The following is a 25,625-nucleotide window of genomic DNA, read 5'->3' on the forward strand; positions in this document are numbered from 1 at the left end:
GTTTTCTATGATCTTGGTTCATTTGTTTCTATGTCTATCCCCCTCTGGTGAGATGCTTCTGTCCTTAGATTATCTAGACACCTCTGCTCTCTTTCTCACCCCAATACCCACCTATTAAATTGGTTCTTTGGAGAGAACTTAATAACTCTAATTTATAGTAACTCAGACATAATACACTTTTAGTGTGATGTCCAAGTCCCTGCATTAAGCAAAAAGAATTAAAGTTTGGAATTCCAGGTAGCATCCATTACCATTCACCTCCAAGAACTGGAGACTCAAATCCCCTTAAAGTATCGTTTCTCAAACTTGGTGGCACATTGTGATCGCCTGGGGAACTTTACAAACCCTGATGCCTGGGATTCACCTGCAGACACCCTCACTCAATTGGTCTGGGGTGTGGCCCCAGCAATGGGATTCTAATGTACAGCCGAAGCCAAGAGCCAATGCCCCACTTCCTCCCTCGCCCTTGAACCAGCCCCTCTTGCCACCTCGCACCACCTGCAACGTGTCAGGGATGTACCTTCTTCATTTTTTAAAAGTTTTGTAATTTCAGATTAAAACTAACAAAACTGAGTTTCCTCCATTAGTTCTCATTTAATCTTCCCTCAAGCCCTGTTACGATTCCCAAAGACCAATAACAAAACAAACTCTGAGAGACTGAAGCAACAGCCCCAGACCATGAAACTTGAAAGTGGCAGAGAAATGGATTTCAATGCAATGTTTTCAACCCCAAAGCCTGTGTCATTTAAGCCCTCCCAGGAGTCTGGAAAGGGCCAGCTGTTCTGGGTATGGTCATCTAAGCTGGTACCGAGATCCATGAAGGCAGCAGCAATTTCCTGTCTTCCATCCAGCACTCATCTTATGGGACGGGCTTGGGGGGGTGGTGTCCTCACTCAAGAGAATGGTCGGCACTGCCCTTGCTATTTACTGTTCTTTCTTCCTATGTGCCGTGTGTGTGTGTGTGCGTGCGTGTGTCCATACAAGGGACGTGGGCTTCAGGGGTATATCTGAATTCCGGAAGATATAACAGGATTCCAAAAATGCACCTGGGTTGGGTTTTCAGAGACAGTTGGGAAGCAATAATTCTTTCCAGTATTTGGTCAGACTGGCAAGAGGCAACGAGATGCCTTCATTATGGTACAAAAATAACAAACACTGAGGGGACGAACGCTTCATTCATTTGTGAATTCAATCTGATGCCTACATATGATTACAAAACTCCATTGGCTGAAAACAGCAAGGCCGAAGGATATTAGGCAGAAATCTCTAATCCTCAAATATTCAGGTTCTTGTAGTGGAGAGGGTACGTGGAGAGGGTGTGACTTCCACACGATACCATCTCGCCTGCCACAGCACGGTGCACATTAACGAACCTCTCTGCACAACTGCAGAAGAGAGCTGGAATTGTTAGAATATAGTGGGGATGGTGGTAAAGTCTCGGAACTGACTTTCAAGTCACTTTCCCCTTCTCTATCACGTGCACTCAAATGTGCGGGTCTGGGCATGCATGCTTATGCACACATGGGTAAGAGTGCACGTGTGTGCACACAGGCAGGCGCGTGCACGCGCACACACACACACACACACACACGCACCAGGCTTGAAGGAAAAGCGCATTTCTGTCGTGTCATTTTTCATAGGCCTAATGTACCTATCCTTAAGAAAAGAGGGGTGCCTGAGTGGCTCAGTCGGTTGAGTGTCTGACTTTGGCTCAGGTCATGATCTCACGGTTCGTGGGTTCGAGCCCCGCATCAGGCTCTGTGCAGAACGCCTGCTCAGAGCCTGGAGCCTGTTTCGGATGCTGTGTCTCCCTCGCTCTCTGCCCCTCCCCCACTCACGCTCTATCTTACTCTGTCTCTCAAAAATAAATAAATGTAAAGAAAAGAAAAGAAAAGAAAAGAAAAGAGGTGGGGGGTTGCAATGCTATTATTCTGTGTGTACTATAGAGGGAGGCTGGGAGATTTTCTGTACCACCGATTCAGATGCTAGAAGGGAGTAAGGGTTTGCTGAAGGTTTTCTTGGTTTCTGATTTTGTTTTATTTATTATTATTTTAATGTTTATTTATTTTTGAGAGAGAGAGAGACAGAGCATGAGCACGGGAGGGGTAGAGACAGACAGAGATACAGAACCTGAAGCAGGCTCCAGGCTCTGAGCTGTCAGCAAAGAGCCTGACCCGGGGCTTGAACCCACAAGCCATGAGATCATGATCTGAGCCAAAGTCGGACGTCTAACAGACTGAGCCACCCAGGCGCCCCTGCTGAAGGTTTTCTTAGATCAGTATCAGAAGTTTGTTAGATGAGAAAAGTTCTCACAAGTGGGAGTTGTACCTGCTCATCTCCTAATTGTAGTGAATCTGTCAACTTTCTTTCCAGTATATCAAGACTCTACTCTTCAAAATCATTCTCTGTGTGCTCTGAATTGCTGTACTTTTAAGCTAACTACTTCTCAAAGTGCTGTTTAAAAACTGACATCTTCCACCACATTTCAGGCTTAGAATATATCTAAATTTGCAAAGTCTCATTGGTTCTTCTGAGAGAGCTACTTTAAAAAATATACTTGACAGCCAATCTCTTAAAAATGATTTGTGCAGAAATTGTGTTCAAATTACTTTATGCCAAGACATTTAAGAGAGAATGTGGTTTTCTTTGTAATAGGCTAAAAATAATGATATCCTTTATCTTCAACTGAACATGTACATATGTTGTATGAGCTGTTGCATTTAAACAAATTGAAAAACAGTAGGATTCTGGCTATAGTCCATAAAGAAACAAAACTTGCCCAGAATATCATTTCAAGCATTAAAAAAAACACAATTAAGTGCTATTTTCTACAAAGTTCAATCCTAAAGACAGAATCAGAGTTGTCAACCAGGTCTGAGGCATCAAATTATAAAAGTTAGTATCTCAACAATACACAGGAGACAGAGAAAAAAATAACCACTGAAGTCCAATTCTTACATAAGGAAAAAGAGAATAAGAGGAAAGTCCGTTTATATTTCTACAAATTCCATTTGAGTTAGGGGGCAATATGCTATTTAAACGGACCCCATGGCAACAGTATCTAAATCATATCCCTAAAATAATTCGCCCAGAACATTTCGCTGAATGTGTATCGTGCACACAATGCAGCTAGGCGAGGTACACGGTTCAGAAGTGGGCAAAACATATTCATTGCTTTAAATCCAGGATATTGATTTTTAAAACAAAAAACTAATTATTTGTAACCAATTCTAATAATTTCTGCTAAGTTCTCCTCACCAACAGCAGTTTTTTTTTTTTCCCAAATGTATGATTTGGTTTCTGTTTTTAGCCAGAATCCTGTCTTCCAACGAAATCTTGCATAGAAATCCACCAGGCAGTTGAAAATCCACATATAACTTTAATTCCCAGAAAACTTAAGTACTAACAGCCTAGTTTTGACTGGAAACCTTACCAAAAGGGTCAGGTGACAACATATTTGTATGCTGTATTTATTACATACTGTATTCTTTTTAAATTTTTTAAATGTTCATTTATTTTTGAGAGACAGGGTGCGAACAGGAGAGGGGCAGAGAGAGAGACACACACACACACAGAATCTGAAGCAGGCTCCAGGCTCTGAGCAGTCAGCACAGAGCCCGATATGGGGCTCGAACCCACAAACAGTTAAGATCGTAACCTGAGCCGAAGTCGGACACTTAACAGACTGAGCCACCCAGCAGCCCCTGTATACTGTATTCTTACAATAAAGTAAGATAGAGGAAAGAAAACGTTATTAAGAAAATCACATAGAAGAGAAAATACATTTACGGTGCTGTGCTGTAAAAAATCCATGAGCAAGTGGACCCACATAGTTTCAACCTGTGTTGAGTTCAAGGGTCAACTGTACATAAAACAAATAAAATTGAGGCTATCCATGTTGATCTATTGGTTACTCCGCCTTTCCACCCATCAAAACCAAGGACTTCCACAGGCAGACCCCAGGGACTTCAGGGTCATTGAGGAATCCTCAGGCCACTGGAGACTGTGATCTGACCTCCACTGGTCTGAGGAGTCCATACTCCTTAAACATGGCGTATGGGAGCTTCTATGCTTTGCTCCTCTATCTCGCAGCCTTACCAACTCATCAGCCCACCAGCCACATGACACATCATCAGTGATGGAGTACCGACTGTTCACTGCACACATTATGTACGTTGTTTGTTTCCCATGTTTGTTTCCCATGTTTTGTCCATGTTAATCCTCAGCAAGTGATCCTGTCATGCCCCTCATCTATGTGAGTAAGTGCCAAGACACCCCACAACTCTGCACAGTTAGATACCGTCTTAACTCTGTACAGGCATTCATTTTTGCCCTACCACGCCGGGTGGTAATTATTGTACATATGGCCTTCACCAAAACAAATTCATGAGTAACTCAAGGATAAAGAGTATATTGTATTTATAGTTGTACTCCAGCTTTTAGCATAGGTCTTGGCATATAATGGGGGCATAATAGATGTTGAGTGAATGAATAAAGATGGATAGATGGGTGGATGGATGGATAGACAACATGGTTTGCTGCCTTTTAATCAAACTGGTGGAAAACATTTATAGAACTGTACATATATATGTAAATACGTGTTTTTCAAAACACTATAAAATATGCATCAAATTTACCATCTTAAACTCTTTTAAGTATACAGTCCAGTGGCATTAAGTACATTCACACCATCCATATCCAGAATTCTTCATTTTGCAAAACTGAAATTCTTATACACACCTACGTTAAAGAAATTCTCAATAATGTAGTTTAATGATCTAGAGTGTGGAATACCCAGCTTCTTTACTTCCCTTTTGCCCTCACCTGCTATGTATCTCGGGCCTTTTCATCCACACTTAGGATGTTCCTAAGAGAGAAATGTGGTCAATGTGGTTGAGGCATGTGGTCAATGAAACTCCTAACAAGTAGTTCAGCTACCAGCTGGGAGTTTAGGTTGTTCAAAGTGAATTTTCTAAATTGCTTTCCTAAGCCCTCCCTGATTCTTATTAACATGAATTGTGAAGAGTCACCCTTTACCCCTGGGACTGTCTTGGGCTTCACAGAAAGCATACATTTAAGGGTCACGTGCATGAAAGAGCCTATATATAACTCAAGTAGCTGATATGTGATAGCCATGTGATTTTACTTTTCCTATTTTGACATTTCTGAACTTAGAACTTGTTTTACATGAGAAGAGTATATAGAAAAGTGGTAGCATTTTTCTATCTCCCTCCCCAACCAGGAAATGAATCATTAAATCTGTGATGCATCTTATATAATCAGGGCATCAGGGAAATTAGAGCAGGCTGGGAAGGATTTGATATTTGTACAGAAAGATATGGGGTTTAGAATGCTGACATACCGTGATCACACTTTCAATCCTACACTTAGAGGAGTATAAAGCAAAGACAGAAAAGGGCTTGAAAGGGTGACAAGTCACTCTGGTGAATGGAGGAAGGCCGGCAATGGGCAGCAGGTGACATGGACACCAGGCCGGGATCCAATGTCAACCGCCAGCCCATAAAAATCTCTCCACTGCTCCGGCTCCAGGTTCCCCATGAATAAATCACATGGGGTACGTTAAAATTAAAAGAGGGCGAAGCTTTTCCTGACCTCCTGCCCACGCCAACGTTTAACGGCTCTCTGACCCTGAGCAAGAGTCCTCCTGGGGAAAAGAGCGGAAGGGCCAACTGGTCTCCTTTGCATGGTTGGTTCTGGCTCTACGTAATGGGGAGAGGCCCCCACCCCCTGTGTTCAGCTCTCCTACTCCCACTTTTGAAGCATTGTAATTCTTGACCTGCTTTCCAGCTTGGGTCATTATCACTGCTTTCTACTTCATAGCAGCCAATTACGTACTCCCTCTAGGGAACCGAAGCCACCACGTGAGGGGCCAAAACCCGGCCAGACACAATCTAAAATGCTCCCCCCGCCCAGCTGTGATCAGCCTGGATACCTAGATACACCTGAGAAAGCCCTTCAGTCCTTGCCTGAAAAAAGGCATCATATCAGTGGCCCAGATGTGAACCTTCTTGACTGACGAGTATACCCATCCTGTGCCAAGTTGAAGCCACTGGTACTATACCACTAGGCTTTGCTTCACCAAGAGACAAGCAAATGGTGTGAGAAAGGTCCCCATCAGTTGTGCCCAGGGGTGCTGGTATCATACTGTTTTTGAGTATTCTATCATTAGGTCAGGCTGGACATCCCAAAACTTAAAAAGTTAATAAGGGAAAGACACACGTAAGCTCCACTTGAGAAGAAAAGTGCACCAGCAGCATCTAAAATAGAAAATTAAATACAGCAAGGAGATCTGGAAATTTCCCCCTTGCAAAAAAAAAAAAAAAAAAAAGAGGGGGTATTTAACATGAACACAAGCCAGATTTGCTGAAAAAGCAGTCTTTGTTCTTCAACAAACTGAAGCTGACTCTTTTCAGAGTACTTGAATTTCCTGCAATACTGTACTATCACTGACCCGTGTACATTGTTAAAAGGCCCCTATTTGAAAAGCATGCTCGGGTGGACCCACAATATAAAGAAAGCAAATTAGGGTCTTGGGGATGATTTAAGACATGATTGAGACATAAACTATGTCTCAATAAGATGACTGAGACATAAACCATGACACTTTCAGCTTTTAAACACTTAAAAAAATATTTTTAACATTTATTTACTTTTGAGAGACAGAGAGAGACAGAGCATGAGTGGGGGAGGAGCAGAGAGAGAGGGAGACACAGAATCCCAAGCAGACTCCAGGCTCGGAGCTGTCAGCACAGAGCCCAACACGGAGCTCAAACCCATGAACCTTGAGATCATGACCTGAGCTCAAGTTGCACACTTAACTGACTGAGCTACCCAGGTGCCTCTAAACGTTTAGTCATTTTAGTCTTGCTTCACACAAACGAGTTACCAAAAACCTCTGCTTTCTCTGGGTGGGGGGATGGGTGAAATGGGGGAAGGGATTAAGAGCACACTTCTCATTATGAGCACAGGGTCCCGTATGAAAGGGTTGAATCACTATACTGTACACCTGTAACTAATAGAATACTCTATGTTAGCTGTACTGGAATTAAAATAACAAACTTCAAAAAAAAATTTCCTGCTTTCTCTTAAAAGCCTCCACATGACCAGAGACGGTGAATGGTGTTACCATGAAAAGCACACCATCTCGTTGGCGCCCAGGAGAAATACTCCTCGGTTTATGACTCTGCTTTTCACTTCCTCTGTGGGACAGTGCCTAGTCCCAGGCTGAGAGAGAGCATCATGGTGTTGGCAGGGAACTGACTGAAAATCTTGGCATCAGAGTTTACTCTAAGCTGAGTTTACACAGGAACAGAAGAACATTGGAAGCCCTGGAAAAATGAGAAATACTTCTAGGGTAACCCAGAAGTTGTCCTTTTAGCTAGTGATTTGTTTTCATTTGTTTCCATGCTGTGACTCATCACTGGAGCACCACAGAATGGGCAGTACCTGTTCAAGTCCACCCTTTTATTAAGCACTGCATCAGATGAAGGTAGAGTTTTTAGGAAAACTGTCCTATGGGGGGGGGGGGTGCTTCTAAATTTCTTTCTCTAGTATGGTTTTATTTAACGCTTTTACATAAGCAAAGTTGATGCTCTCCCCATATCCGTTCCATTTTTTATTTGTTTACTTTTAAGTAGGCTCCATGCTCAGAGCAGAGCCCAACACAAGGCTTGAACTCACGACCCTAAGATCTAGACCTGAGCTGAGATCAAGAGTCAGATGCTTAACCAAATGAGCTACCAGGCTCCTGAGCATATTTGTATTTTTTTAAGTTCTGCTTATTTAAGTAATCTCTACACCCAACATGGGACTCGAACTCATGACCCCAAGATCAACAGTGGCACGTTCTTCCAACTAAGCCAACCAGGCGCTCCTCCTCATTCCTTATTATTTTTTTTTAATTTCCAGAAATAATCCATTCTTGTGTACGTCAGACCACCAACAGTAGTTTAGAAAAGGATGACTTTAGTGTTAATTCTTTTCCTCAATCATTTAATGGTAGCTAGGGCATTCAAATTCTCTGGAAAACAGAAGCCATTTCTATGCTGAGTTAAAAAAATATTAATGTCTTAATCAGAGGAGTTAAGAGGATTGATGAGTTAATGTTAGTAAATCACTTTGCAATTCCCAGGTCAAACATGTGAAATGAACATCATTGTTAGTTGTTTCAGTGGAATTTCAATGATGAACTATGGTCTAGTGGGCCTCATTAGGATAAAAAAAAAAAAGCCCGTAACTTTGAGATAAGAGGGACAACTTCTTTTGCAGTACTCATTTTTACCGAAGTGGGAAAAGCTCATGTTCATGACTATTAAAAATATCATCCAATACCATGTAATAAATTGATACAGGTAAAAGTTAACCAAAGGATGTACGGATGTATGAATGGATGGAGAGATGGGTAGATGGATAGCTAGACCAATGGTCAGCTGACAATTAAATACATATCCTTCTCCATGTTATTATGGCTACCTCTTTAGAACCCTGCCTTCCTAACCCAAATTATCACTGTAGAAGATCATCATGCTTGAAGTCTTAGAATATGATGGATTTCAATCACAGAATCAAATCTATGAGTTTGGCATTGGGAACCGATAATACAGATTTGTCCGGTTTTTGAGATAATGCAAATCCTTTTGGTTTACTATCTGTTGCTCTTCCTCTCTTGGTTGGCAAACTGATAAAACAAAGATTTTCTATTATACTGAACTTAGAAATTCTGAACTCTAGGAGATACTTGAAATTAATGAATAAGTAAATGGGTGAAGAGGTAGGGTAAGAGGTATCACTCAATCACAGTTTTGAAGATCAGAAGGAACCTTGAAAGATTTCTCATACCTCTAGGAACTTCAAACTTCAAACATGCCACATGAGTATTGTTCTTAAACATTTACGAGAAATGAGCTCATTCACTGTATTAGGGTTTAAGGACTTTTACTTACACTTGAGTCTGCCAAGTTTATCATTTATCATGTATGCTGATACAGAGGAAGGTTTTTCCCAAATGCACTCCTCAGAAAAGAAAGACTTCCCTTAATTTTTGAGTCTTTCTAAAGCTTATCATATTATTTGTTGCTCAATAAATATTTTATTTGAAACAACTAAGCTCTCTTTATGTAAAACATATTTCCTTTAAACCAGTGGGACCAACTGCGGATTTTGCATACCTAGAAATGTCACCTAACAATTTTTTTTTAAGAAGTAACTATTCTCAGGGGTATGTATGACTTTACAGTCACAAATACTGGATGTCATTATAAATTTAAAAAGCATTTTAAAGATGGCTTTCAAAAGCAACCCAGTAAGTGGTAGTCATATAATTCATGAATACATACTCCTTGGAAGAATGGAGAAAAAAATCTCTTAATAATATCAGCAGGGATCCATATTGTTACAGTAATAATCACCAATATGCCATACTTCCCTACGTCCATGGTCACATTAACTGTGTGAGCTTGGCCATGTGATTTGTTTTTGGCCAGTAAGCTATAAAAATATAATCCATAGATACAGGAAAGGGTACTTGGCCTTGGGAATAAAATTTCTGGTGATAACATCACACACAGATTCAAAACACAGAGCATCTCAAATGGCACAGATGGAGGTCAAGATGATATGCTTTAGAAAACTAACTATATGAGATGACTCACAAAGTGGTTCATAAGATGATGAAGATATGGCATTTTAGATAGTTGTAAATGAAACATTTCACACAATAGGAAAGTAGAAAAAAGGGCTATTTCTACACTAACCTATATATGACCTCAAACATGTTTGTGAGACTAAACAGTTTAAGTACACATTTGATTGTTTTATCAAAATCTCTAAGTTCTTAAATGTTTACAGTCAAGTTGACATAAAAACTCATTGAAAAGATGGGAGATGGCTTAAATTTGAACTTTAGGGTGTATCTTAGGACAGACCTCTTCTTGATGTGGAGACCCGAAGACTCAACCGCCTACCTGAAATACGCACTGAAAGCGAAGTCATACCACCTCACACCCACTCGAATGGCCACCATCAAAAACAGAGAATAAGTATGTGTGTGAGCATGTGGAGTGACTGGAGCCCTTGCTGGCAAGAATATAAAATGGAGCAGCCACTTTGGGAAATGATATGGAGGTTCCTCAAAAATTTAAAAACAGAATTACCAGATGACCCAGCAATTCTACTTCTGGGTACATGCCCCAAAGAATTGAAAGCAGGATCTTGAGGAGGTATTTGTCTCCCCATGTTCACAGCATTATTCACAAGAGCCAAAAGGAGGAAGCAACCCAACTGCCCATCAATGGATAAATGAATAAAAGGAAATTCTGACATATGCTACAGTATGGATGAACCTCGAGGCCACTGTGCTAAGTGAAATAAGCCAGACCCAAAAGGACAAATATTGTATGACTCCACTCATGTGAGGGATCAAGAGTAGTCAAACTGATAGAGACAGAAAGCAGAGTATGGCTGCCAGGGGCTGGGGGAGGGAGTTATTATTTGATGAATATGGGGGTTTAGTTTCGCAAGATGAAGAGAGTTCTGGAGATTGAATGCACAACATTAATGTACTCAGCACTACGGAACTGTACATCCGGGATGATTTAAGATGGCTAATTTTACATTAGGAGTACTGTACCACAGGTTTTTGTTTAAGTCTCATGCAGAGGCACCTGGGTGGCTCAGTCGTTTAAGCGTCCGACTTTGGCTCAGATCATGATTGCACACAGTTCATGGGTTTGAGTCCTGTGTCGGGCTCTGTGCTGACAGCTCCGAGCTTGGAGCCTGCGTCGGATTCTGTGTGTGTGTGTGTGTGTGTGCTCCTCCCCCACTCATGCTCTGTCTCTTTCAGTCTCTCAAAAATAAATAAAATGTTTAAAAAAATTTTTCAAAGTCTCATGTACACCTTAAACTCAACGTTTTCAAAAATCTGCCATGTGCCTGTGCCCCATCCCCCATCTCTGTGAACGGCACATTCATTTCCTCAGCTGCTCAAGCCAGAAGCCTGGGAATTCTCCTGGTGAGCGCCTCCTTATCTTCACTCACATCAAAAATCTACAAAATTCTGCCCAGCTGGCCTCAAGAATGAACTGTATCGTGGGCCCATCTACTCTTCTCTCACGTTACTGCCACCAATCCAAACCACTCTCACTTCTTATCTGGTCAACTGCAGGTTTTCTACTCTACTTCCTTGTTTTTCTTGTCACTTCCCAATCCACCCTGCACGTTTAGACCCTTGCATGAATTTCCAGGCATTCAGAATAAAATCAAATCTCCTTTCCAGTTCCAAGGCTCTGCACTATCTGTGGCTTGTCAACTCTAACGTCATCCTCTCCTACTTTTCCCCTAACTCACTCTAGCCTCCAGCCACACAGGTTCAAGTTCATGAGCTCTGGATGTGCCCAGGACTTCTCGCCTCAGGACCTTTGCATATTCTATTCTCTCTGCCTGCACTCTAACTCCCATAACTGTGCACTTTCTCACACTCAGTTTAATGTAATCTCCTACAAAAGCCTTTCTTTGACCACCTAATCTAAAGCAGATCTATCCCTTCCATCCTTCTTTCTCATGTGTGACTATTCTCCCTCCTTCCTTTCTAATTATATTTATTTGTGTACATGTTTATCACGCTTCTTCCAGGAGAGGAGAAGCTTCCTGGGAGCCACACATCACAAATAAATTTAGAGAGAATAATGTCCGTGAAAAATGTCATGAAAAGAGTAAAGCAGGGGAAGAAGGCTGGAGGCTCTCTGACACAGGACAGACAGGGAAAGCCACTTGGAAGTGACACTTGCATGTTCATCCAGGTCATTTTTCTGCTCAAACGTGTGCAATAGCTCATCTGACTTTCCCATTTATGGTCATTGTGTAACCATGCTTCCAACCATCCGGGCCTGCTGCCCTCCTGGGAACCTCTCTCTCCACACCCTCACTGCCCTCCATACATTCATCATGCTGTCTGCCCTACCCCTTTATGTCTGGAAAATGACATCACTCCCCGCTCCAGTCTATCCCGTACACACGTGCCAGACTCATCTTCAGTTAGAATCCATTTACCTTCTTGTTTCAAAATCCCTTGCTGCTGGTTCCTCTTTGCCTCCTGCATCAAGTCCAGACTTTTCATCCTAGGCCACCTGACGGTCCACACGAGGACTTCAACCTGCCTTTCCAACCATGTCTCACGCTCCCCCAATCACGGGCAGATGGGCTGCTTCTTACTCCCCGCACACACTCTTCATTTCCAAAACCTGTGCTTTTTGGCTCATTTGCCCAAAGGAGTCAAAAATTAACCCAAATCTCAGGTCCAATTTCAAAATCACCTCCATGAACATTTTCCTGATCTTCCCGATCAGAAGTGCTCATAGAAAGCAGGTCTTCGATGTTATCATATATGTTATCACATTCTGTCTTAAGGCCATAATTACTTGTAACCTCTTTCCAGTCCCTTTGAGGACACAGACGGTCTGCCTGCATCGTGGGTCACCTTGCTATTCACCTATTACTTTGTTATTCCAAGTGTGGTCCCTGGACCAGAAGCACTGATATCACCTGGGACTGTCTTAGAAATGCAGAATCTTGGACTCCACTTCAGACTGGTAAGAGTCAGAATCTATACTTCCTAGGATTCCTACGTACTTGACCAAGTTCACAGGAACCGCTCCGTAGCCCCTTCCCTGCATTGAATTCACTGGGAAAACAAAGTATCAAAACCAAAACATGATTTACATAATTCATTCAAAGATAACTGTGAGTGACTAATGCTTTCCCTCCAGAAAACCAGATCAAAGCTATACAGACAGCAGACGGTTAACGATACCAACCTTCTGAGGAAGGCACACAAATTTTGCGTTGGCCAACCAGACGGCTGAGAACGCTTTGTAGTTTTAGGAAACTTGTCTATTGGTGGGTGGGAAGCCAGCACAGGGCCCAGTACTGCCAGTGGCGTAATTCTCCTCCTGTAATGCGTCGGTTGGCTGTGAAAATATTTACCCTGAAGGTTTAGACTCTCGTGTCACGTCCAGTAGGTTTAGAATTCAGATATGCTAGAGTAAGATGTACCCTAATTTGATGGAACGATAGCATTCCTTTCTCTGCTCTGTTAACAAAGCTCGGGATTTATTTTTCCTACGTGGTAGACAAATCACAGTCAGGAAACAGACTTGAGCGGACACATACTCAACCACTGTGAACCGGGCGCTTCACTGGGGAGGATATGGGAAGTTGTGGAAGCCGGGCAAGGCCTTCTAAAAGGGCGCCATGCTGGCCGCTAGAGGGCACTACAATGTGGATACAATTTTCCCGACTCCATCCTTCCCACAGAAGGTTGTTTTGCTTGTGAAGTAACAGGGCTCCATCTCCATCTTCCGCTCCCCCTCCCAAACGGGCGGGGAGCTCACAACTCCAGTGACGCGGACGTAACACCTCACCTCGCTTGTCTTTTAACACAACAGACGCTGAAGTGAATAAGCTTGAGTTGGAGCGTGCGCGACACTGCCTGCAGGTGGCTGTTTCCACTCCTCAGCCGTCTGCGACCCGCTGGGATTCCTTTCTCCCTCGGAATCACCTCAGCAGCCACCACCAAGAAGCGTGCAACTTCCACCTTGTTCTCAGGACTGTTTACTCCTGTCCTCAGATGTTCAGACTGATCTTACTGCAAAAGTGCTTTCCAGGGAGGAGGAGTCAGAACAGAAGGCCTGGAGGCAAGAGTGCTCACTCTGAGGGGAAGCAGTGCAGGTGAGCATGTCCGGCTGAGGCCTCAGTGAGAGCCTCCCAGGGAGCCTGGCTTCCTCCTGCACCAAGAGCTCCTAAAGGCGAGGCTCTGACTTCTCCATCTTGCTCTTCACCAGGTCCCTCGAGTCTCTGTGGAGACGCTGGGGTTTCATCACCGGGCGGGGTGCTGGCCGCACAGCACAGGAGGGCCGTCCTCCGCTGGGCCTCAGGGCCGCGGGGATGCCCTTGCCCTCAAAGCCAGCTCCCCAGAAGTTCTGCCCCACACCTCACACAAAAGGCTTTACCACAGAGTTTTCATACATACTTCTCCTTCCTCAGAAAGCACCATTTGTTTGAGAACCTGTAAATAGCTCCTGCAGAAGACATCATTTGAAATGCTTTGGAGCTGCGGAACGTGTTATGCTCACGGCACCAGGAAATAGCAGAAATGCAAAAACAGGAACATCTCCAATCACCTCTCAACTCTACGGAAAGGAGTGCATTTTAAATGGCCAACAAAGCAAGCGTTGTGTTTACCGTTCTCTCTGCTAGGAACCCGCACTCCACGCTCCGCGGATGAAGTCAGCACACCAATTTTTCGCATACGAAATGAAAAACAAGACCCCCACCCCCCCCCCCCCAAAAAAAAACACAGCACTTCCAAGTTCTAAGCATTTGAGAAGCTCCCTTTTAAGATACAAACAAGTTTAGAATGCAAGCATTTTTTTTCCTTCTTCTTCTTCCCAATATGTCAAAAAAGCTGAGAGGACCAGAATGGGCTGAGGAATGTATGCAGCTGGCCACGTGATCTGCCTTCTCAGAGCTCTGTCCACAGGTCTGCAGACACCACGGGCAATGGCCATGCACCAAAGCCAGAAGCATTGGTGGAACGTACCTACCACCACCAGCACCCAACCAGAAGTAAACAACGCGCATCACTTTCTAGGAACTTGTTAGTGGCTGGGATTACATGTCTTCCTTCCACTTGGGTTTGTTCTGGTCAAATATTACACAGCAGAGATGCGGCTGAGGGGCCTGTTGGACTCAAGTTACATGTCTCTTCGGCATCTCTTCTTTTAGTGCGAGCATACTTCAAAGGTGCGGCCGATGGCAAGGGAAACGTGTGGGGTGTTCAGAATCCCCTCTATGCCAACAGATCTAATCTCATGTCTGAATGTTTCAGCTCCTGACTTGAGGGCGGCATATTAAATACCCGGCAACATGTTTAACATGTTAAACAACAAACGGCCTTTCTGACACAATCTGACAGGTCACAGGTTATTGTTCGTGCTAATGGAAAGCGATCAAAAGCCCCAAGATGCTTTGGTGAGCCTACTCAGAAGCCCGTTCTTGCTTTACTTTCCATGCGGAGTACATCAAAAGAATCTAGATATCACTGGAGACTCGAAATGTTTCAAGTCTCTAGTACTAGTGAGAAACTACCCTTGAAGCTACAGAAGGTAGGGAACAAAAATTAAAGTCAGCCTCTACCTTCTCCTGCAACACAATACTGAAGTCTATTCACAGGTTAGCCGTTCTGTCTAAATACGCACCTCCCCCTGAGATAATAGAAGGTCTCAATCGTCTAGCTCCTCCAAAGGAACCCTACTTATAGATCAGTCTAACACATCATGGTGAATTTATGGGTATGTAAGGGGCACTGGAAAGATCGGGAAGGCCAAGGGTCTTCTATGCCCAGTGGGCCCTATGCCTTGCCCGGCTGTAGGAAGGGGGAGGGGCTTTATAGAAGGCAGCAGCAAGGAAAGCAGGAGGGTCTAATGAACAAGGGCAGCATCGGAAGGGTCAAGGGCATCTGCAGGAGGGACTTCAAAGCCCTCCTACTCTATTACACTTTCTGCACCCCTGGCCACTGGTGTCTACTGCATAGAGTTACATGGAGAGTGGGCGAAAAAAAAAAAAAAAGACGACGTGTTAGGGGTTCTCTTCTCCTCTGGTAGCATCTGTGGCTTCAGCCGACGTGCAGGGAAAAGAGACGTGGAGGTAATGGGCTCTTGAAGCCCCAGGAGCCCGCGCACTCTTCTCCGGCTCCCTCAAGCTACCAGTCGCCGCATGTGGGCTGCACCCAGCCTCACCTTGTCTTTCATTAGACTGTCCTCGGCCACTAGACACCTGCGACTATGCAAGGTGACGTGAAGAACCCTGGCAAGGATAACAGCATGCAGTGCCTTCCTCCTCTCTGCCATCAGACAGCATTCTCTCTCCTGCCTCTCAAATCAAGCCTGGCTCTCTGCTGTCGGCCAGAAGGACTGAGAAAGTGGTGTGCAGTGGCCCTGTGAGGCTCAGAAAGCCTGCAAAAGACGGACTAACCAGCAGAACACCCCCACTCATTTCCCAGAGCCAGGGGAGGCTGTGTCTGACAGCAACGCAAGCCAGCGGCACCCAGAGAGGTTTCACGGTATGGACCAGGAGCCCCCTCTCATTGGGGGTAAGACACAAAACCACACATCGAATTTTACTTTGCTGGCCCACATTCCAACCACTTTACCTCCACTAGAGGCCAGGATGGAGAAGAAATTTCAGCCTAACGCCCTGTGTTTGCTGCTGATTTAAGATTTAATCCTGGGGGCGCCTGGGTGGCTCAGTCAGTTAAGTGTCCAACTTCGGCTCAGGTCATGATCTCACAGTTCGTGGGTTCGAGCCCCGCATCGGGCTCTGTGCTGACAGCTCAGAGCCTGGAGCCTGCTTCAGCTTCTGTGTCTTCCTCTCTCTCTGACCCTCCCCTGTTCATGCTGTCTCTCTCCCTCTCTCTCTGAGAAATAAATAGAACATTAAAAAAAGTTTAAGATTTAATCCTAGACTTCGGCGAGGGAGGGGCAGGGGAAGGAAGAGATGCTGGAAAGGCTGGGGTTACGATGATACTCAGTTGCTCACAGAGGCTTGTGTCAGTCCAAGGCTACGCTCCGGCTCAACCCGGGATGCCCCAACTCACAGAAGGACACTGTTCCTGAAATAAGCCCAAAAATGACAGAAGAGAGGACTCCTTCCACAGCCTGTTTCTCATGTCCAAATGATCACGCGGTGGTGGCCAGCTCTTTTCTACAGCGTCTCCCATATCTGTCCCTTCATTATGCTCCCCCATGAGCTTTCAAGAACTCAGCTCTGTACGCCTGTTATGCCCTCCTCACCCGGGGCCCCCATGTCTGGTTTCTCCCCACCACCTCATGGGCTGTGAACACAGAGGTAAAGCTAATCTCGCTGAAACACAGTTGGTCACATCACGGGCCTGACAAAAAAATCTCCAGTGACCACCAATCTCCATTTCAGGGCCCTCTGCACAGCACTGCCCTGTTCATGTTTAAACAACGGTGGGCAGAGGGCTCCGCCCCTTCCCTGTGCACCCCCACCCCCACCCCACTGGGAATAAACAAGCATCGTTTTGTAGGATTTGCTAGTGGCCAAGATCACATCTGCCTCCTTGGACTTTGGGTTCTCCTGACCAACTATTACAAAGCAAGGTGTGGTTGAGAGACCCATTCTTTGGTCTGATACATGTGTTGTGACCCCAGCCTATGTTTCCAATGGAATTTTCCGCTTTCTTTCCATAAACTCTCTATTCTGTATTGATTCATACATACAGCTTCCAATTTATTTTTCATTTCAGATGCTATGCTTTGCTTGGTGTTTATTTGCTCCTGTCTGAAACCCCCTCCCCCCTGCCCTGGTGGATCTGGAGCTGGATGCTGCATACCCACCAGGACCCCAGGATGTGAGGCGGTGGGTGAAGGTGTGAGCCCGACACAGGAGAGACATGGTGTGGCATGGTCAAGGACACCTGGGTTGGAATGATGGGAGTAACTGGACAGATTAACCTCTCCTTTGTTACATTTCTTAATTTTTAAATAAAGGCAGTGATCTTTACCTCATTCAAGAAGAACAAGGCGAAGGGCGCCTGGGTGGGTCAGTCGGTTAAGCATCTGACCTCGGCTCAGGTCATGAACTCACAATTCGTGAGTTCGAGCCCTGCGTAGAGCGCCGTGCTGACAGCTAGAAGCCTCGAGCCTGCCTCCCATTCTGTGTGTCTCTCTCTCACTGTCCCTCCCCCACTCACGTTCTGTGCCTGTGTCTGTCTCTGTCTCTCAAAAATAAAGACTAAAACATTAAAAAAAAAAAAAAAAGAACAAGGTGATAAAAGGCAAGCTGACATTAGACAACACATGAACTGTGAAGTCACGCTGTGGACAGTTAGACAGCCATGTGGTTAAGAGACGGGGCCGAAGCGTGGAAATCTGGGGCTGTGGTGTGAGCCCAAGCACTGGCAGAACTGGATGTAACCTGCCCATGTCTTCGTGATGTTCCGCTCACCATGGCTAATGAACGCAAGCTTGTGGCAACTTGTACTCATGTTCTTTTAAGTTTAGTAAATGTCTTTGACCAAGTCTGGGCTTCTTGGGGCTCCCTATGCATTTACTGCTATAAATACCATCAGGCGTGAGCAACAGTTCATTTCCCTGCTTGCTCATTCTTTTAGCCTGCAAATATTCATGGAGCACCTACTGTGTGCTGGGCGGGAGAGAGACAAAAATGAACGAGAGGGCTGGGATGCTATGAGCCATGTAAAAGGCTGCAGGCAGTGTCCTGGACATAGCAGGGGGCATGTGTACCTTTTAGGGAAAAGCTCTGAAGTGTTTCATTGCGGGTGCAAGTGTCCAGCATCTCCCTCTTCCCTGCGATCATGAAGGAGACCTCTAGACAGGAGCATAAAAAGATCAGAGCAGGTGGCATCACAGAGCGATGCCTGAAGGACACTTTTCCTGGAGACTGACCGGATCCACCGCGGACACTGTAGAAATGAGAGCCCAACTTGTGAAGACTATAGGGTTGGCTCTTCACGCAGCACAGCCCCGTCCTACCCTGACTAATACAACAGCTTCCATTTTCTCTGATGTTACCATTTGGCAAATAAGCATGTGTATTAATGCCTCGTGATGGTTCTCCTAGCTACTGCCCTTTAGCTTTTTAAATTTCCTTGACTTTGCCTGTGATCATGTCTTGTCCTTCCAACTAGGCTGGAACCTTCCATATACCGTGACCTTGATTTACACTTTTGGAGCTCTCCTCTTCACCCTCCGGCTTACATCCCACCATTTCCCCCTAAATTTGGGCACGAGACTTACACACAGCAACTGTTTAACTCATGACTGATGACTTCATACTTTCCCTGATATTAGGAAATAATTCCCAAAGAATAATGGCAACTGTTTACTTTCATTAACCAATCCCACTATGCTGGTTTGGATCATTACGAATTAAGCTCGATAGTTATGGTAAGACTTTGGGGATTCATGTGTGGATTTACTTCAGCCCTGGCCTCAGGATCCTATGTGAACCATGGCTAATCACAGGTTGCTTGCTGATCATTTCTTGCTCACTTATTTTGTTGACCCCAGTGTCTGTGGCCCTACCACAGGAGCTAGGTCTGGGCGTCTAGGATCCTCATTTGTCCATTGATATAGTCATTCTCTGAGAGTCAGCAGAGAACAGCTATGGAGTCAGATCAGCTGTGAGGGCCTTAGTAGTCACCTCATCTCTTAGTGAGCCCTCTGTCTGCCCCGCCCCTCCCCCACTGTAAGGCAGGAGTTAAAAATGTATCTCATGGCAACTGGGTGGCTCAGTCAGTTAGGTTTCTGACTCTTGATTTTGGCTCAGGTCATGATCTCAAGGTTCATGGGATTTAGCCCTGCATCAGGCTCCGTGCAGACAGCATGGAGCCTGCTTGGGATTCTCTCTCTCTCTCTCTCTCTCTCTCTCTCCCTCCTTTCTCTTTGCCCCTCCCCATTCAAGTGCACACACTTTCTCTCTCTCTCAAAATAAATGTAAAAAAATGTATCCTGTAAAGTGGTTGTAAGAATCATACAAGTTGACACAGATAAGGTACTTCAAAAGTGGTTGTCAGGACTAGCATACAGTGGTTCCTGGCAGGCTGTAAGTACTCTGAGTGTTGATATGATTATTTACTGAGCACCCACTTTGTGGCCGACATTAGAGGGACAAGGATGGATAAAGACAAGAGGCTGTCCAGTCCCCAAGGAGTTTAGAATCTAGTAACGGGGATAAATATACCAGCAAATAAGTGAACCGAAGGGTCCAAGAGCCAGAGAGAGAAAGAGAACAAACAAATGCACTCGCACACACGGACACAAGCGCACACGCACGTGCGTGCACAACTGCTGGCCACCTGGTGAGCTACAAACAAGAAGGTGCTCCTTCCCCTTGGAAGAAGGGAAGCCAGGAAAGGCTCTGCAGAGCACACGCCAACCAGAGCGAGTCTTCTGGTATGAACAGGTATTCCCCAGGCAAGAGATGGCACACGAGAAGACACATTAGACAACACTGACTCACATTTATCCAATGCTACCTATGTACTTGGCCTAGTTTTAAGTACTGGGATACGGCGGGTGACGATACTGATGGGGCTTTTGCCTTCGGCAAGCTAACATTCTAACAGGAGATGAACAGGAAACCCAGTAAACGTGTCTATCAGTCAAACAGCTATGGAGAAAACAAAGGAGCTAAGGTGTCTGGAGGGAGACTGGGGATGGTTTGCCCAGAGAGGAACGGGCAGCGTGTGAGAGGCATGAACAGAGCCAGAATGAACACCCCCCCCCCACCCCCGCCCTCTGTCCTCCGGGATGGATTTTCCCCTGAACCTCCTCTCACCCCACTGGCTGGACTTCCCTCTACCACTGAGCAGACTCAAAATTTTGAGCACATTTTACTTCCTTCATCACACAGACAGGGGCCCACAGACTCAAAATCTGCCTGCAGGTGGACTGTTCTAGATCCAGACTGGGGACGAGGGAGCAGGAAGACCATGTTTGGCTCTCAACCTAAGACACGGCTTCTACCTCCGCTCACTGTTAGCTGTCACGCAGGTGCATTTTGGCCTCCGTCTGCCTTCTTACGCTTGTCTCATTTCTCTGCTGCCTCAGAACTTGGGAAGGGGAAGAACGCTCTTATTAAGATAAAAGTTTTTATCCAATAAGAACCTTCCCTCCCTCCACAGACCTCAAAACTAAATTAGGAACCACTATCCTAATCTATCAAACCTGTCACCTTAATGAAAAAATCTTTCAAACCTTTTACTTAATAGCTCCAAAGACATTGCTAGGGGTGTGTCTGAGAAATCTACCCCAAATGGTATAATAAGGCAAATTCAACAGAAGTAGCAAATATTGGGGGATGGGGTGAGAACGGGGATGATTTCCGTGCCAGCGTCAAACCCCAGGGTACCCTCTTCACCGGTGGCAGCCACAAGGAGGAAGAGGAGGGAAGGTGAAATCCTTAGATATTCTTACCTTCTGACTGCAATATCTACACTTTTTTTTACAACCATGATCGAAAAAGAATTCCTTGAATTTACCTTTTCTCTGAACAATTTAAAAGCACTTTCAATGTATTTGCACACTTGCTTGACAACTTCCTTATGAGATAGGATGGGACTAGAACGTTATCAGGAGGAAATATTCCTGGCCTGGTTACTATGTACAGGGCTCAGTTCTGAGCATTAGGAGGGAGGGAGGGAGGGAAGGAGACAGGAAGGAAGGAAGGAAGGAAGGAAGGAAGGAAGGAAGGAAGGAAGGAAGGGAAGGAAGGAAAAGAATGAAGAGCGGAAGAGAGGAAGGAAAGGCAAAGAATAAGAAAATGATTCCTGACCTTGAACGCCCTACCCTCTATCTCGAAACACTGCTCAGACACACCCCCCCCCAGAGCATTATGCATCAAAAAAAGAAATACAAGACACCTGTCAAATAGATAGATGGTAAAGATTTTTTTAAATGCTCCAGGAGTTCAGGGAAAAGGAACATCTGTTGAAATCAAGAATGATTACAATGGTTTCATGGAGGAGTCCTACATTATTATCTTTTTAATGTTTATTTTTGAGAGAGAGAGAGAGAGACAGAGCGTGAGCAGGGGAGAGACAGAGAGAGAGGGAGACATAGAATCTGAAGCAGGCTCCAGGCTCTGAGCTGTCAGCACACAGCCCAACGCGGGGCTTGAACCCATGTACCGTGAGATCATGACCTGAGCCGAAGCTGGACGTTGAACCGAATGAGCCACCCAGGCGCTCCTCATGGAGGAGTTTATAGGTAGGAGTTTATAGATAGGAAAACATCAGAGAAATGGTAAAACCCCAACTACACACGCTGGAGGAAACGCACTCAGAGACTGCACCTCTGGTAGAAGCTGCTAGAAAATCAGCAATGTGTCCTGGGCTTCGTGCAGTCCCAATGTGGCTGGCTTCCTGGCATTGCATTCTACCCTGAAAAGTGTCTCCTGAATCTGAGGAGAACATTAAAAGGGTCCTCTGTTTCCCCAGATTTCCCACTTGCTCTGTCTCACCGCCCACTTTCCAGCCAGAAGCCCTTGACCGCAACGTACAGGAAATGCTCTTCCCGCTGCGCCGTGCAGACCGGGCTGCTTGGCCACGGCGATGATGAAAAGCACAGACTCTCCACCTACTTGGGTTTGTGAAGGCGGCGAGGTTCTGCCAGCTCGGCTAACACCATCAGGTCTGCAGAATTTTACTACAGACATTGTCTTCTCCCTCGTCAGGTCCCGAGCTTGCCAGGAGGCAAGTGTTAACAGCAGGGACAGTTAGCAACAATCACGAAGTCCTCACGCTCTGAAGGAGGGGGAAGGCTGGCCAGGGTAAGGAGGGGGGGCAGATCAAAAGGGGCATCTGGGCTGTGCTCATCTGGCCCCGGTATATACCGGCTGCCACAGTCATTATATTTTTTCTGGCTGCACAGACATGTTGCTATGGAGCCAATACATGCCACTGTGACTTGGCCTCCAGCAAAGAAAATCACATCGCTGGCGAGAGCGTTTCCCTAGATTTCCCTTAAAGGGGCACCATCGATGGCACTGCTCCAGCTCGGAAACAACAGCAGTATTGTTCCGGGGGCCAGCCCCCCGCGTACCATGACATGGAGCCCAGCCACTCATGTTCTACAAGGTGCACGTGCACGTGTGGGCTTATGTGGTGCAAGCCCGAAGCGTGGGGACGGGTCCCTAGCTGCTTTTTAAGTAAGGAACACATGGCTTCGGTTTCTGTTAAATTTCCCTGCAACTGGTAAAAGTAAACAGCCTGCAGTATTTGGGGTCATGATCTGATGCCTCCTGATTGTCAACTTCAAACTACTCATGACCCCAGTGGGAACCAAGAAACCCAAGCGGTTGGCCCCACCCCAACTTTGCCTTTCTTGCTTCAGGCTTCCCTACCTGTTTCTTTTCTTTCTTTCTTTTTTCCTCTTTTTTTTTTTTGTACTAAATGAATAGTACAAAGCAGGCCCCTCCCCACATTGCTGAGCTCCCTAAACTGCCTTCTATTTTAGTCTTTTCTATCTTCTCTTTTTTTAATGTTTACTTTTGAGAAAGAGGCAGAGTATGAGCAGGGGAGGGGCAGAGAGAGGGGGAGACACAGAATCCCAAGCAAATACCAGGCTCTGAGCTGTCAGCACAGAGCCCGACGTGGGGCTCAAACCCACGAGCTGTAAGATCATGACCTGAGCCGAAGTCGGACGCTTAACCAACTGAGCCACCCAGGCGCCCCTAGTCTCATCCATCTCTTCATCCCACAGAGACCCTTGGGTTCTCCAGGGAGAGGAGATATCACGTCCCCACAATACACAGTGGTGTGTGCTCTGGGGATAAACCTATTGTGCTTTTCTTGGATAAGATGGGAATACGGAAACCTTCAAGTTGCGTGTCTAACAGGTACACATTCCTGTGCTCCGTGCATCCGGGGACAGGACAGGAGGGTCAGTATTAGGGTCGCAAGCAGATGATCACCAGTGAAGTAGCAAAGCCATGTTCCCGATTGCTCCTGATTCTGTTAGAAATCAAACTATCTCTGTCCGCTGGTACGAAGCCACTGAGTTCCTCAATGACGACTCCAGTTAGGGCAGAAGAGAGCCTCTCACTCGTTAAGATGAGATGACTAAATTGCCACGTGAGATGAAATAGCAGACCCAGGCTCTCAATACCGCACTTGGACCGTCCCGCGGTGAGATGCTTTGGGAACAAGCGCATTCAGTGAACAGTGTCCACAACCAGCTCTGGCTCAGGCACCCTTGCAAGGCCCGTAGGTGAACCTCCTGGGGTTCCAGAGCACCATCACAGTCTCCCTTCTCTCTCCATCATACTCCACAACCACACTCTCGTGTGAAAAACAGTACAATCTTTTTTTTTTTTTTAATGAAGAAATGATTCTCCAAAGTGTCTATGCCTGCAGCCCTAATCTGTACTGCACCATCAGGACCTTATTAGGCATCACTCTGCAGGTCCCGTCGGGGGCAGCGGGGAGAAGAAGGGGAGACCACAGTGCAGCTGGGAGTCAAGTGCTTCTCATCATTCCAGCTCTACTGCTGTCTGAGAAGCCCCCGGACGGGGGATGCAAAGCCCTCCGGGTCTCAGCTGCCCACCAGGACACAGGGGCTTTGCCAGATGGCTCTGAGCTCCCATCTAGCGTTCACATCCTATTACTCTCTGTCATGATACTCATGAGATGGTGCATCACATGAACAAAACGGATGGTTTCTCCTTGCCCACGGCCATAGTTCTGTGCATCCATCACAGGGGAAAAAAAGAGAACCTTCTCTCTTATCCTCTCTGCTAGCTGCACGAGAACAGTGATGATGGGAATCATTCATAAGAAGCAAAACACATGTACGGCAAAAAGAAACGGCGTAAAGATACAAGATACAATCTCTCCCCTTCTGAAGGGAAGAGATTTGAGCCTTTTATTTTTTTTCCTTAAATAGTTTATTGTCAAGTTGGTTTCCATATAACACCCAGTGCTCATCCCAACAAATGCCCTCTCCCATGCCCATCACCCCCCTTCCCCTCTCCTCCACCCCCATCAGCCCTCAGTTTGGTCTCAGCATTCAAGAGTCTCTCATGGTTTGTCTCCCTCCCTCTCCCCCACTATTTTTCCCCTTCTTCTCCCCCACGGCCCTCCGTTAAGTTCCTCCTAATCCACCTATATGTGCAAACATATGGTATCCATCCTTCTCTGCCTGACTTATTTCGCTCAGCATAACACCCTCAAGTTCCATCCATGTTGCTACACATGGCCAGATTTCATTGTTTCTCATTGCCATGTAGTATTCCATTATATAGATAGACCACATCTTCTTGAGCTTTTTATTTCCGAGTGGGAAAACCTTCTAGAGAATGCATGCTATGAAGCACTTTTTCTTGGAGTATCACAATAACGGGATATAATTTTGATGTGAAAATATAATAAAAATATATATAAACAATATGCAAGATAAAGTACAAATATATAAAAGAGTCAGAGGATCACTCACCCTATGAAAACGGCAGACTGGTTTCTTTTCACCAAGGAAAAGGACTAATTTCTTTGGAAAACTGGAAGAGAAAAAGATTTTAAATGAACAACATGAAGTCTGTATTCGAGGGCAGTGCAGGTGTGCAGGCCTAGAGACTGTACAGAATCCCAGCTGCCAGCACTTCGGCACATACTAGGCGCGTGGGAAGTGTGTGATGGATGGGTGGATGGTGGATGTTCCATTCTTTGGGTGACCACATGGATTTTGAAAACAGAGCTTTCACTATTTAATATGCAGCAAGTAATCGCATGCATGATTTTTTAAAATTTATTTTTCAGAGGGAGGGTGCAAGCAGAGAAGGGGCAGAGAGAGAGAGAGGGGGACAGAATATCCAAAGCAGGTTCTGAGCTGTCAGCACAGAGCCCGGTGTGGGCCTCGAACCCACAAACTGTGAGATCACAACCTGAGCCGCAGTTGGACGCTAAACGGACTGAGCCCCCCAGGCGCCCTGTGCATGATTCCTGTATCACAAAATGCACGAACCTTATGATAAAGGAGAGTATATGGTGGTGCCCAGGAAATCTTTCAGGT

General features: G+C 45.5%; 1 protein-coding gene across 1 annotated transcript in view; it reads right to left on the minus strand.

Annotated features, from left to right (window-relative positions):
- ATXN1 (ataxin 1) overlaps nucleotides 1-25,110 on the minus strand; it is a 194,347-nt gene extending 169,237 nt beyond the window's left edge. Inside the window, exon 1 of the mRNA XM_039251494.1 lies at nucleotides 25,053-25,110. The gene's annotated coding sequence lies outside the window, so the exon portion shown is untranslated. The remainder of the gene's footprint in view (nucleotides 1-25,052) is intronic.
- Nucleotides 25,111-25,625: the final 515 nt, after the last annotated feature.

Source organism: Hyaena hyaena, unplaced genomic scaffold (assembly GCF_003009895.1).
Source record: "Hyaena hyaena isolate Hyena2069 unplaced genomic scaffold, ASM300989v1 scaffold_389, whole genome shotgun sequence".
NCBI lineage: Eukaryota > Metazoa > Chordata > Mammalia > Carnivora > Hyaenidae > Hyaena > Hyaena hyaena.